This window comes from Diceros bicornis, chromosome 2 (assembly GCF_020826845.1).
Source record: "Diceros bicornis minor isolate mBicDic1 chromosome 2, mDicBic1.mat.cur, whole genome shotgun sequence".
Classification (NCBI taxonomy): domain Eukaryota; kingdom Metazoa; phylum Chordata; class Mammalia; order Perissodactyla; family Rhinocerotidae; genus Diceros; species Diceros bicornis.
Window position 1 is genome coordinate 52,496,360 of NC_080741.1, and position 13,609 is coordinate 52,509,968.

Consider the following 13,609-nt stretch of genomic DNA (forward strand, 5'->3'; position numbering starts at 1 on the left):
CTGAAGGAGAAGAGATTGCTGGAGAGTTTGGGAGGGTTTTTTTTTTTTTTTTGAGGAAGAGTGGCTCTAAGCTAACATCTGTTGCCGATCTCCCTCTTTTTCTCTTTTTCCTCTCCCCAAAGCCCCAGTACATAGTTGTATATCCTAGTTGTAGGTCCTTCTAGTTCTCCTATGTGGGACGCCACCTCAGCATGGCTTGATTAGCGGTGAGTACGTCCCTGCCCAGGATCCGAATTGGCGAATCCCAGGCCACCAAAGCAGAATGTGCGAACTTGATCATTGAACCACCAGGCTGGCCCCTGCTTTTCTTTTTACAACTGCAGAGAGGATTTCATGGTTTTCTTCTTTGATCTGTTAGTATCGTGAATTACATCAATAGATTTTTTACTGTGGAAACCTCCTCACAGTGGTGGGTCTTGGCCATATTTTAGACGAGCTGGCACCTGAGCCCCTTCCCCATGTTTGGGGACTACCCTTTTTATTTCTTTTGGTGGGAGACAGCCTGCCTTTAATTATAGAGAAGAAAATGCTGGCTTCTCATTTTCCCAGCTTCCCTGGCTGCTGGGCAGACATGTGACCAGGTTTGGCCAATCAAATGTACCCACTAGGGATTTTCAGTCTGCAGCCTGTGATCCAGAGACCCAGGAGAGCATTCTTTGTGCCAGCGATGGAATCTTTATCAGGCTGGTTCTGTGATGTGGCATTCTTTGTGGTTCTGGATGTGTAGCTTCTCTTTGCTCTGCCTGTTTCTAAGCCTAATTCCCAGGCATCCTGAAAATCTGGTGATTTTCTACTAAATATTGTTTCAGGACTTTTATTTCCTGCTTAAATAAATATGAATCCGCTTATGTTGTTTGTAGTTAAGAACAATGACCAATATACTTGCATTCATGGCATAAATCCTACTTGTTTAAGTATTTTTTGAAATCATCATTGGATTTGGTTAGTTAATGTTTGTATCTGGGTTCATAAGTCAAATCAGCCTATAGTTTTCTCTTCTTGCACTGACTTAATCTGATTTTGGTGTCAAGTGGGTGATAACTTTGGGGAATATTTCTGTAGGTAAAATTCCCAGAGTAGAATTGATGGATCAAGGGGTCTGTGCATTTTTAGTTTTGATGGATATTGTTAAATTTCTATTGAAAGAGGTTTTGCTAATTTGCATTCTGACCCACAGCATACGATACTGCCTGTTTCTCTTCACCCTTACCAACACGGAGGACCTGTCATCACCAATCTACCTGTAATTTCTTTTGGATGAATTGAGCATCTTTGCATTTGTCCAGAATCCTTTTTTCCCTACTGTTTTCTTTTTCTCTGAACTGTCTGTTCATGTGCTTTGCCTGGGTGGTTGGTTTTTCTTCTTATTTGGGGGAAATCCTGGTCTAACTCTTTGTCCTACAGTGATCTGCTGGTTTGGAGTTTAAGCTCAGTTCCCTTTGATATTGATTTTAATGGCTGCTGAACTGTAAAAGATCCTCACAAAGACCTGCAACTTGGAGGGAAGTTGACATTGTTGGCTCTGCCTCCTAATTCAAGACACTCACTTTCCAATTGTATCCACAATTATGCAAAGGTTTTTATTGAAATCAGGTGAAAAAATTCCATATTCTCTAATGACAATCAATTATCCTATAAACAAATCAGAAGGTGTTGCATTTTTAAATTTTTAACAAATGGATCTAAAACCAATACAATTTTGGGGGAGAAGATAAGTAAGTGATAAGTAGGTGAGGGAATTATATTTCCAAAATTTTAAGTGTTGAGCTATAAGAGTTTTCATGAGTGAATCACATTCCTTTTGGTAGCAAAATCACACAAAGAAGAAAATTTTTCAAAACGTCTGTTTTCTAAAAGCATTTTCAATGGCATCTTATTTTGGCTGGTGAGGCACTCCCTCTACAGGCAAGAAAAATATCAGCACCAGCCTTTCTTCTGGTGGCTTGTGCTTGCGAGTTAGTAACATTTCAGTCTCCAGTTTTTTGCAGGACATCTTTTTAACTCACTTGACCTTGTTGGTGAGGGTTAGCATTGTTAAAACTGGACAGCACGATACATAAACCTCTTTGTGAGTGCACAGCAAACGCAAATGGTGATCTGTTCTAATTCATGGAAAGCACATTTTTTTGTTGGTTTGTCTTCCTCCCTGGAATGTGACCTCCATTCAGGTAGGGACGTCGTCCATCTTACTCTTTGTTGTAACAAATGCCTGTAATGGTACCTGGCACGCAGCAAGGGTTCGATAATTGTTGAATGAATGAATGAACCTTTGAACAAACGTTCTCCTTAGTGTTGCTTGGAATCCATGACCAGGCCCTGTGGCCACGGGAAGGTATCTGTGTATGACCAAGGGCTGAGTGGCCTGTGCTCAGTGGGATTTATTTAACTGGCTTGGACCAAATTCATTCACTCACCACTTTTTTATTAAGCACTCGCTCTGTGCCACATGATGTTGTAGGGGCTGGGGACCCAGCAGTGGAAAAGGCAGGCAAGATTCCTGCACTTACGGAGCAGTTATTTAGAGAGTGGTTAGATGGTAACATTTGTTATGGAGAAAAATCAAGAAGGGATGGGAGACAGAGCATGCTGGATGGAGAGGAGGTCTCAATTTTAAGTGGGTGGTCAGAGAGCATGTCACTGAGAGGTGAAGGAGGGAGGGAGGAAGCTATGCAGCCATCTGGGGGACGAGCAAGTGTCAAGGCACTGAAGCAGGAATGTGCCCAGCATGTTTGAGGAACATCAAGGAGGCTGGTGTGGCAGAAGAAGAGTAAGACAGGGGGAGAGGAATGGGGATGGAGTCAGAAAAATAAATTTAGGAGACATGTCACAGAGATGTGAAATTGCTAGAGAGAATGGTTGAGAATTTTCCAGCAATGAGGAAGGAACCTGTGAGTCAAAGGCAAAAGCAGGGCTGGGCCTTCCCCACAGACTTCCCTGCTTCCAAAAGCGGCTTCCAGGTTGCCTTCTCATTGACTAGTTCCTTGGAAAGAGTCTGATCAGGACTATGAGGTGATAACTCCTAAAGTGATTCTGATGTGGCCCACATTTCAGGAGATAGGAGATGTTCTAGGGGGGCACAAGTTATATACTGGAGGAATCTGCTTAACTAGAGTCTTACTGAACTAAGTTGAATTAAGAAGAGAATACCTCAGGGGCCGTCCCCGTGGCTTAGCAGTTAAGTGCGCACGCTCTGCTACTGGCGGCCCAGGTTTGGATCCCGGGAGCACACCGACGCACAGCTTTTCAGGCCATGCTGAGGCCGCATCCCACGTACAGCAACTAGAAGGATGTGCAACTATGACATACAACTATCTGCTGGGGCTTTGGGGAGAAAAAGGGAAAAAAAAAGGAGGAGCATTGGCAGTAGATGTTAGCTCAGGGCCGGTCTTCCTTAGCAAAAAGAGGAGGATTGGCACGGATGTTAGCTCAGGGCTGATCTTCTTCACAAAAAAAAAAAAAAAAAAAAAAAAGAAGAGACTACCTCAGACCTCGATGGTCAGGGGAGGATGGAGGGAGCATTAAATTCTCTCTGCCCTTGTCTGCAGGTCATCGGGCCTACTTAACCCGGACTGCCACCACTGCCCTCATTGACCAATGAGAATCTTGAAATGAAAACTCTCAACACCTCGCAGCATCCACTGACTCCATAAAGGAACAGCCTCCATTTGAGATGACAGAACAAGGTAAACTTTCTGGACACTGATAGGATTCTCTGTAGCCTCATCTTGTTACTCTTGGACTCTTTTGTACGTTTTCACAGGCTGGTAATTGTGCTAAACTTTCTAGTGTGAGTGGTGATGGACAATGGCATTGCCCTGGACTTCCTGTTGGCTACTTGAGGTGGGGTGTGTGCTGTTGCCAACACCTCTTTCTGCTTCTGGATTAATGACATATTCAACTGGCTCAGCTCCCGATGGGGAGCCTGGCTGCAGTCGATACTCTTAGTGGGCGTGATCACCCAGCTGGGAGTCACAGTTATGGTCATTCTCATCCAGTGTTGCCTAAGACGAATAAGGCTCAAGCCCCAATATGCACAGCTAATTGGGGTATCTGATGGGGATGGCCTAGGCTCCTGAGAATTCTTAGCTGGATACACGAAAGTGAGGGGATGGAGCTGTAGAGGAATGGCTTTGCCATGGCAAGCTTGCACATATCCACATAGGCTACAAAGACAAAAGCTTGAACCACAGTGAAGCTGAGTCTTGGCTGGATGCCTTGGGATCCTCCTAGAACAGGAGAAGATAGAAGGCTTGTAAGGAGCTGCTGTAAAATGTCATCCCTTTTGTTGTGTGGCACAAGAACTACAGGGAGCTGGCACTTTGGCTAATCTTCCTTTCACTGTCTATGTGAGTAAAAAACTGTCTGAATCTGAAGCGGCTCACTGGTTGGACCAGTCAGGCCTTGGCCTTGATTTTCCCTGTCATGTATCTTGTGTGTGCTTGACAGAAAGCCATGCACCTGGGGCTAGTTATCTGTCTTGGTTACTCTGAAACCTCTGGACTGGGAAAGTTGCAAGTTGTAATGCTGATCTTCTGCCTATATGACTGGAATGATATAAAAGACAGGTAGGAAACTAAGCACTGGTTCCTTGTGTCAATGGGCCCCTTGTGGGTGAAAGGTGGGGAGGAACAAGCATCTGCATGGTGGGTAGCTGCTGGACTCCTAAGGAGACCGAAGTTGCCATGCATGCTGATTTCTTGACCTGTGTTTTCTATAGAGTTAAGTAAACTTAGTGCTAGATTAAAGTTTGTTGTGTCTTGAGTTTGATGGCTAATCTACCCTGCCAGTGGTGGGACAGATCTGAATTTGCAGATTGAGGGCAGAAATAAGTGCAAGTATGTCAGTAATCACAATAAGTGTAATGCATTAAACTCAACAATTAAAAGGCAGGTTCAGGGGCCACCTCCGTGGCCTAGCGGTTAAGTTTGCATGCTCTATTTTGGCGGCCCAAGATCGGATCCTGGGCACGGACCTACACCACTTATCAGCCATACTGTGGTGGCAACCCACACACAAAATAGAGAAAGATTGGCACAGAAGTTAGCTCAGGGCAAATCTTCCTTAGGCAAAAAGAAGAAGATTGGCAACAGATGTTAGCTCAAGGTGAATCTTCCTCAGGAAAAAAAAAGAAAAAAAAGGTTCATAGATTGGGTTAAATATATTAAACGCATCTATAAATGTTTATAAGAGGTACATCTAAAACAAAGTAACACAGAAAGTTTGAAAACAAAAAGATAGAAAAAAGGTTTATCAGGCAAATTCTCAACAAAAGAAAACTATTGTAACATAGAACAGAATAAAATAGAACATAAAATGGAATTTAAACATTAAAAGAAATTAAAAGTATTTTATACTAGGGGTCATCAAACTATGGGCCACTGACCAATCCTACCCACTGCCTGTTTTTATTAAAAAAGTTTTATTAGAACACAATCACTCCCTTTTGTTTACCTATTATTTATGGCTGCTTTTGAACTATAATGGGAGGTTGGAGCAGTTGCTACAGAGACTGAATGGCTGGCAAAGCCTAAAATATTTACTATCAGGCTCTTTATAGAAAAACTTTGCCAGCTCCTATTTTAAACAAACAAAAGGAACATTATTACAAGAAGCTATAATAGCTTGGAATTTGCATGTATTCAACAACATAACTTCAAAAATATATAAGGAAAAAACTGATAGAATTATAGAAAGAAGTAGAAAATTCTACACTTATAACTGTCTCAGACACTTATAGATCAAGCAGACAAAAAATGGTAATAGAATATTGGAAATATCTAATGGATATATGTGGAAAACAATATGGTGTTTTCTTAAAAAATTAAAGATAGAATTACCATATGATCCAGCAATTTCATTTCTGGGTATAAACCCAAAATAATTGAAAGCAGCATCTTGAAGGATATTTGTACATCCATGTTCATAGCAGCATTATTCACACTAGCTAAAATATCAAAACACGCACATGTCCATCAATGGATGAATGGATAAGCAAAATGTGGCATATAAATACAATGGAATATTATTTAGCCTTAAAAAGGAAGATAATTCTGATTTATGCCTCAACATTGATAAACCTTGAGGACATTATGCTAAGAGAAACCCAGTCAGAAAAAGACGAATACTGGATGATTCCACTTATATGAGGTACTTAGAGTAGTCAAAATAACAGAGACAGAAAGTAGAATTGTGGTTGCCTGAGGCTGGAGGTGGGGGGATGGGTAGTTATTGTTTAATGGGTATGGAGTTTCTTTTTTTTTTTTTTTGTGAGGAGGACCAGCACTGAGATAACATCCAATGCCAATCCTCCTCTTTTTTGCTGAGGAAGACTGGCCCTGGGCTAACATCCGTGTCCATCTTCCTCTACTTTACATGGGATGCCGCCACAGCATGGCTTAACAAGTGGTGCGTCAGTGTGCACCCGGGATCCGAACCGGTGAACCCCGGGCCGCTGCAGCAGAGAGCATGCACTTAACCGCTTGTGCCACCGGGTTGGCCCCTGGAGTTTCATTTTTATAAGATGAAAAGAGTTATGGAGATGGATGATGGTGATAACTGAGCAACATTATGAATATATTTAATACCACTGAACTGTACAGTTAAAAATGGTTAAGATAGTAAATTTTATGTTATGTGTATTTCACTACAATAAAAAAATGAATGAGTAAATATAATTAAAATGGAAAAGCTGAAGAAACTTTTTCAGGGAAGCAGAAAATAGTGGATGTTCCATATAAATAGAAGAAACTCACATTATTGATGTCACAAGCATTAAGTGTCCTGGACCCGGAATTCAAAAATAACAAGTGTCAACTCAACATTGGCACCTTGTTCCTCACCTCCCTGGTTAGAAGTAGAGATGGTGAGAGGAGTGGTGAAGAGGCTGCTGAAAAGCCAAGGAACTGAACTTTTGAACAGAATTTTTGATAGCTTGTTGGTGAGAAGGCACAGAAGTTGGAAACTAGGCCTTCCAAGAATGAAAGCAAATCCCCAAATGTTTAGTGTTGGAAGCCAAGATGGTTTACAGTACTAGGAGAAAGGTGAATTGAAAATAATCCAGCATTTCCAATGATACAAACCCAGTTTCGCATCATTTTTTTCAATCTCTGAAATTGGATTAAGATGATCCAGGATTGCTAATGCTCCAGTCACCTGTCAAAGCAAATGTAAATCATCTCTGAAGAAAAATAACATCATCTCAGACCTCAACTTCTTTTGAAAAATTTTCTTATACAACATCCATCACTCAATAAAAATTAACCAAACTTCAGACTAAAAAAACATGCTGGAAAACAAGAGAAATAACTGACAACAGAAATAGACTCACAGAGGATCCAGACAATAAAGTTGTAGATACAAATTTTAAAATAACTATGCTTAATGTGTTAATGAAAATAGAAGACAAAATGAGAATTCAGCAGAAAACTGAAACCTATTTAAAAAGTAACAAATGGGGAATTTTAGAACAGAAAAACACAATAACAAATTAGAAATTCAATGGGTGAGATTAACAGAAGATTAGATAAAGATGAAGAGAGAATTAATGAATCGAAAGATAAGTCAGGAGGAAAGATATGCAATAAAGCACAGAGAAACATAGGGATGGAAATACAAAAGAAAGGATAGGAGACACTAGCAATACAGTGAAAAGTTCAAATATATATAATTAGAATCTCATCCCAGAAGAAGAGTATAGAGAATGAGGAAAAGGCCATATTTGAAGAGATAATAGCTTAGCACCTTCCAAAACTGAGAAAATATATAAGACTACAGATTCAAGAAGCCCAAGCAGGAAAAATTAAAAAGAAAACCACACATGGGCATGTAATTATAAACTGGTAAAAACCAAAGACAAAGAGAAAACTCTCAAAAATATAGAAAACAAGACTACTTCAAAGAAGCAACAATTAGACTAATAGCTGACTCCTTAGCAGAAGGAATGGAAGCAAGAAAACAGTGAAATTGTATTGTTAAAGTATTGAAAGAAAATAAATAATACCTACAGATCAACCTGTTGAACCCATCCTTCAATTATGAGGATGAAATACAGAACTTTTTAGACAAACAAAATGAGAAAATTAATCACCAGCAGACCAACACTAAAAGAAATACTAAAGTGTATTCTTTAGGCAGAAGAAAATGAGCCTAGATGGCAGACAGAGATGCAGGAGCAATAAAAATAATAAATATTTTGGAAATCTAAACAATAATGAATTGTGCAAAACAATAATTATTTAACTTGGGAAGGGAATTAAATGAAGTTAAAATGTTCTGAGCTCCTTGAATTGTCTTGGAAGACGTAAAAGTACTAACTTTATATTAGACTTTGATAAATTAAGGATGCATAGTGTATTCTTTAAGGTTGCTCTGTTTAATATGGTAGCCAGTAGCCACATGTGGCTATTGATGCTTAGAAATGTGACTAGTCCTAAATAAGATGTGCTGTAAATGTGAAATATACACCAGATTTCAAAGCCTTGGTACAAAAAAAAAAAAGAGAGAGAAAATTATACCTTTAATAACATATCAAGTTATTACATGATGAAATGATAATTTGGATATACTGGATTAAATAAAATATATTATTAAAATTAAGTTCAATGGTCTCTTTTTCTCTTTTTTTTTTTTACCACGGTTACTAGAAAATTTAATATTATATATGTGGCTCACATATTATATTTGCAACACACATTATATTTCTATTGGATAGTGCTGGTCTAAAGTAATCACTAAACAAATAGTAAAAAGAAAAAAAAGTGTTTAACTTACAAGCTAATGAGGTTGGGAGATGAGGGAAGATGGAATAATAAAAACAATCAAGCCAAAAAAGGAAAGAAAGGACAGAAAGGTGAAAAAAAAAGAATAGATGATGGAAATGGAAAACAACTAGTAAGAAGATTGAAACATGAATATACCAGTAATTACACTATAGGTAAATGGACTAAAATTACAAGATAAAGATTGTCAGTCTAGATTAAAAACAAAACAACATGTTGCTTATAAGAGGCACGTCTAAAATACAAAGATTCAGAAAGACTGCAAGTAAAAGGATTGACAATTGTAAACCTTGCAAACACTAACCAAATTACTAGTTGTAATTACTAATACAGTCATATGTTGCTTAATGACGGGGATAAGTTCTGAGAAATGCGTTGTTAGGAGATCTCGTCGTTGTGTGAACATCATATAGGGTACTTACAGAAACCTAGATGAAATAGCTTACTTCACACCTAGGCTATATGGTGCTTATGGGACCACCATCATACATGCTGTCTGTCAACTGAAATGTCATTATGCAGTGCATGACTGTACAAGTATGGCTGGACATGCCCACCTTTGGGTGCATATCTCCATTCAAGGCTTGACATTCCCACTCATAGCTGGACATCCCACCATAGCTGGGCATGCCACCCATGGTTGGAAATTCCAACTCATGCCTGGACATCGCCACTCATGCCTGGCCATTGAGGAGTTCAGCTGCTGTGATTTTTGTAGGCCTGACCATCGGCAATTACAAAGGCTTTACCTGGCAAGCCTCATGAGGAAAAGCTGTCCTCCCCACACCAGACTTGGTCACAACCAATGCATCTCAACCTCTGAAGGGACTTACATTCAAGGACTCAGGCCACCTGGGCCAGCCATGCCCTTACTCTTAGCTGCATTCCTGGCCCAGGTTGCATTCATTTGGAGGCCTCTTTATCGGGGGCCTTTGACTGAGGGCTTTTCTAGATGCCTCTGCCAGGACCATCTTAATGGGGCAGGGGAGGGATTTAAAGACATTTTTATCCACTCTGAGTCAGTACTCAGTACTTTTCCACTCCTGGCCCTTCACTCTCCCTCCTCTGGGCCCCTGGGTTCATAAAACAGCCTTTTATTTAGGGATCCCTAGGCAATGAGACAACCCCTGTGTCTATGCTGATCCACGTGACTCTCGAACTGTGTGCTGTTCCATGGGGGAAAATGGAATGGGGAGAGTTGACGCTTTCTCCAGTTTAGCCTCTTGCTTATACTATTGCAATCAATAATTAAAAGCTTGACTGTTAACTTTCATTTTGGCTTGTTATCTTAATCGTCTACCCTGACACCTGTCAGCTCAGCTCTCTCCAGCTCAGCTGAGCTTCTGACAGATATCTTTATTCATGGCTGGACATGCTATCAAAGGCTGGACATCTCCATCCCGCCAATTACCAATAGCTGGACATCTCCATCTATGATTGTACATCCCCCCATGGCTGAACAGTCACACACGTGGCTGGACATCCCCTCTCATGGCTGAACATCCTGCCTGACTGGACTTGCCCTTGCATGTACTGATAAAGTGTTTGTGTGCACATTTGGCAACTTCATGGACTTGAGAAGAAACTCTCTCCTCCTCTTTTTTCCTTCTCCTTCCTCAAGCAAGTTCTACTTTTTCTAGCCCCTGCCCCAAATTTGTGTTACCTTGTCTCCTCTTAGTATGTGGGCAGGATTTTTATGTTTTTGCATAAAAGGAACAGGTCCCAGTTTTACTCTATTAGGTACTGGAATTTGACTTATCACCATTTGTCTTCTTTTCTCTCAAAAAGCTGGTGCTCTATCATTCAGGCTTTCAGGCAAACTTAGGTTGGCAATTCTTAGGTCATGTCTCAGATTAGCTTCGTCTGTCTGTCTCTGTCTGTCTCTGTCTGTCTCTGTCTCTGACACACACACACAGTTGGGAATATGGTATGGATGTTCCTATGCTAAAATTTATCATCGTAATGGTCCCATCAATTATCGCCACCACAGTGGCCTGGATAAAATTTCCATTGCTGTGCTCCCTCCACCTGTCTTCCTTTCCACAACAGTGTCCACGTCATCACACCAGCAGAGCTCATCAGCCCCTTTTCTCTACCGTTAAAGTTCTCCTCTTCTCTCCTCCATCGATGCCCGCATAATACTCCATTCTTTTGCCTCTTTCCCTCTCTTCTCTTAAACTACTGTCTAAATCAGGAATCTTTTGGTTGCAAATGACAGAAAACTGGCTTAGGTTTAAAAAAGAGAGAATTTATTGGTTTACCTGAAAGTTAAGAGGGATATCAGTTTATGTGTCTGCTATAACAAATTACCACAAACTTCGTAGCTTAAAACGGCAGAAATTTGTTCTCTCATAGTTCTGTAGGCTGGAGTCTGAAATAAAAGTGTCAGGAGAGCCACACTCCCTCCAGAAGCTCTAGAGATTTCCTTCTTTGGCTTCTCCAGCTTCTGGTGGCTGCTGGCATTCCTTGGCTTGAGGTCACATCACTTCAATCTCTGCCTCCATCGTCACATTGCCTTCTCTTCCGTGTGCCTCTGCCCCTCTCTTACAAGGATACATGTGGATTGCATTTAGGTCTTACCATATAATCCAGGATACTCGTCCTCACAAGATCTTTCACTTAATCACATCTTATGTCATATGAGGTAACATTCACAGATTCCAGGGATTTGATGTGGATATCTTTTGGAAACTTAAACAACAGTGGCTCAAACAAATTAGAGGATTATTTTTATCTTACTCAGAAAAAACCTAGATGTGGGTGGTCCCCAGCTGGTGTCCAGACTTCTTCTATCACTCTACTTTCCTATGCTCATGATTAAACTCTTGTCCTCATACTCTCAATATGGCTACCAAAGTGCCAACTATCATGTGTACATTTCAGGAAAGAAGAGGGGTAAAGGCAAAGGGCAAGGAGGCCACCCTAGCTTGAGGCAGCCTCTTTATAAGCTTTGCCAGAAGACCCACCCAATGACTTCTGCTGACATTTCATTGGCCAGTGAGGGCCGCATGACCATCCCTAGCTGCAAGGGAGCCTGATGAAGGCCATCTTTTTTGTTCCCCCTCTCTAGTCTGGGCATATTGGTACCCCAAATTATTATGGTTCTATTGGTTAAGAAAATGGATACTGGCAAGGCAACTAGCAGTCTCTTGTCTCAACTTCTAAAATAGTAAAAGGAATAAAATTCCAAAGAAAATCCAATCAATTGAACAAAGATAGGGAAAAATGAAAGAAAAAGATGATAGATGGAAACCATGAAACAGTATGGCAATAAGTCCAGTCATATTAGAAATCATAATAAATGTGAATTTGTGGTATTCATCTATTAAAAGTACAGAGATTTTGCTGGATCAAAACAGACTCACCTGTATTTTATTAACAAAAGGAGATGAGAAGTTGAAAATAAAGCAGTGGGTAAAAATACAGCAGGAGAGAGACTCCTACTTCTGATAATTGTGTGCTAAGTAATTAAGGTTAATTCTTTTGCTGAGAATAACTGTAAAAGCTGATCAAAATACTTTTTAAGTTTATGCTTGGAGGAATTGAAAAGTAGCAATATAGTAAAAAAGCTCTGGGCCATGACCTAAACTAAGAAAGAAATCCAGAGACGCAAGCCTGGCGTTTGGGGATTGGCCAACACCTTCATCTTCAAACAGATACTTCCTGTGCCTCTCCTGTCCCATGTGTTGCACCTACAATTTCCCCCATCTTCCAGCTTCCTCCTGTCTTCCCCACTGCCCTCATCCCATTAACTTCACACTGACACATCCCCAGCCATAAAATGGCCTCCTCGTCTCCTCTACATCTCCCCCATAGCCCCAAACTGGCCTCACCCTCCACACTCCAAATGTACTCCTCAGTGACCCCTGGGGCTGTGAATCTGAGAAGGAACCAGGTTCTCACAGTAACCCCCAGGCCTTAGCCAGGGGCCCTTCTGCTCGGCATTGACCTTGTGGCTCCAGGGGTGTCTTCAGAGGCCAACAGCAGGTAGAGCTGGGGCCCTGCTTGTGTAATGGCTGACCCTCACCCATCTCCTGACTGTGATCTTGAGGTCCTCAGGAAAAGAGGAAGACAGGAGAGTGCTTGAGGCCACTTCAGCCTGAAATGGGGGCCCTGGCTGGTCCTGGGGGCTTCATGGGTTTTCTGGCCTGTGTAGGTCCTGCTCTCTCAGGAGGCTGCTGACTGGGTACCTGGCAGATGGGCCAGACACAGGGGATGGTCCAGACACAGGGGATTTAGCCACAGTGAGGGAGTTTACTCTGAACCCTCAATTAAATTCTACTATCTTCATCAAAGATGATTATTGTTAAATTTTTATAGTATGTATCTCCCTAATCCTCTCCTTTTTAAAATAATGCGTTTATAACACATACATATAAATATATACCTAGAGAGGGACCATATTGTTCTTCAATTAAATTTCTTTTACTTATACCTTCCATGTCAGTACACAGAGAACAAACTCATTCTTTGTGATTTTATTAAATGCTTCTTAATAGATGAGTTAGATGAGTTTTTACAATTCTATATTCCCCAGCAACCACCACCCAAAGCAAGATATAGCACATTTCTCTGTTTCTCTGTGCTGTTTGCAGGAATACCTCTTAAACCCCTACACTAGATAGAAACTCTATTCTTAATTATTTTACCTACAGTTTAGTTTTGCCTGTTTTAAAATTTTGCATAAATGAAATCATCCTGTAAGTACTCTTTTACGTCTGGCTTCTTTCATTTAGTATAATGCTTTTGAGATTCATCTATATTATTGTGTGCATCAATATTATTACTACATATTATTTCATGATATGAATATACCACAATTTCTTTGTCTA

General features: G+C 40.6%; 1 protein-coding gene across 1 annotated transcript in view; it reads left to right on the forward strand.

The window, feature by feature from the left end:
* Positions 1-13,609, forward strand: part of GRM2 (glutamate metabotropic receptor 2) — a 156,813-nt gene that overhangs the window by 69,210 nt on the left and 73,994 nt on the right. The window lies entirely within an intron of this gene.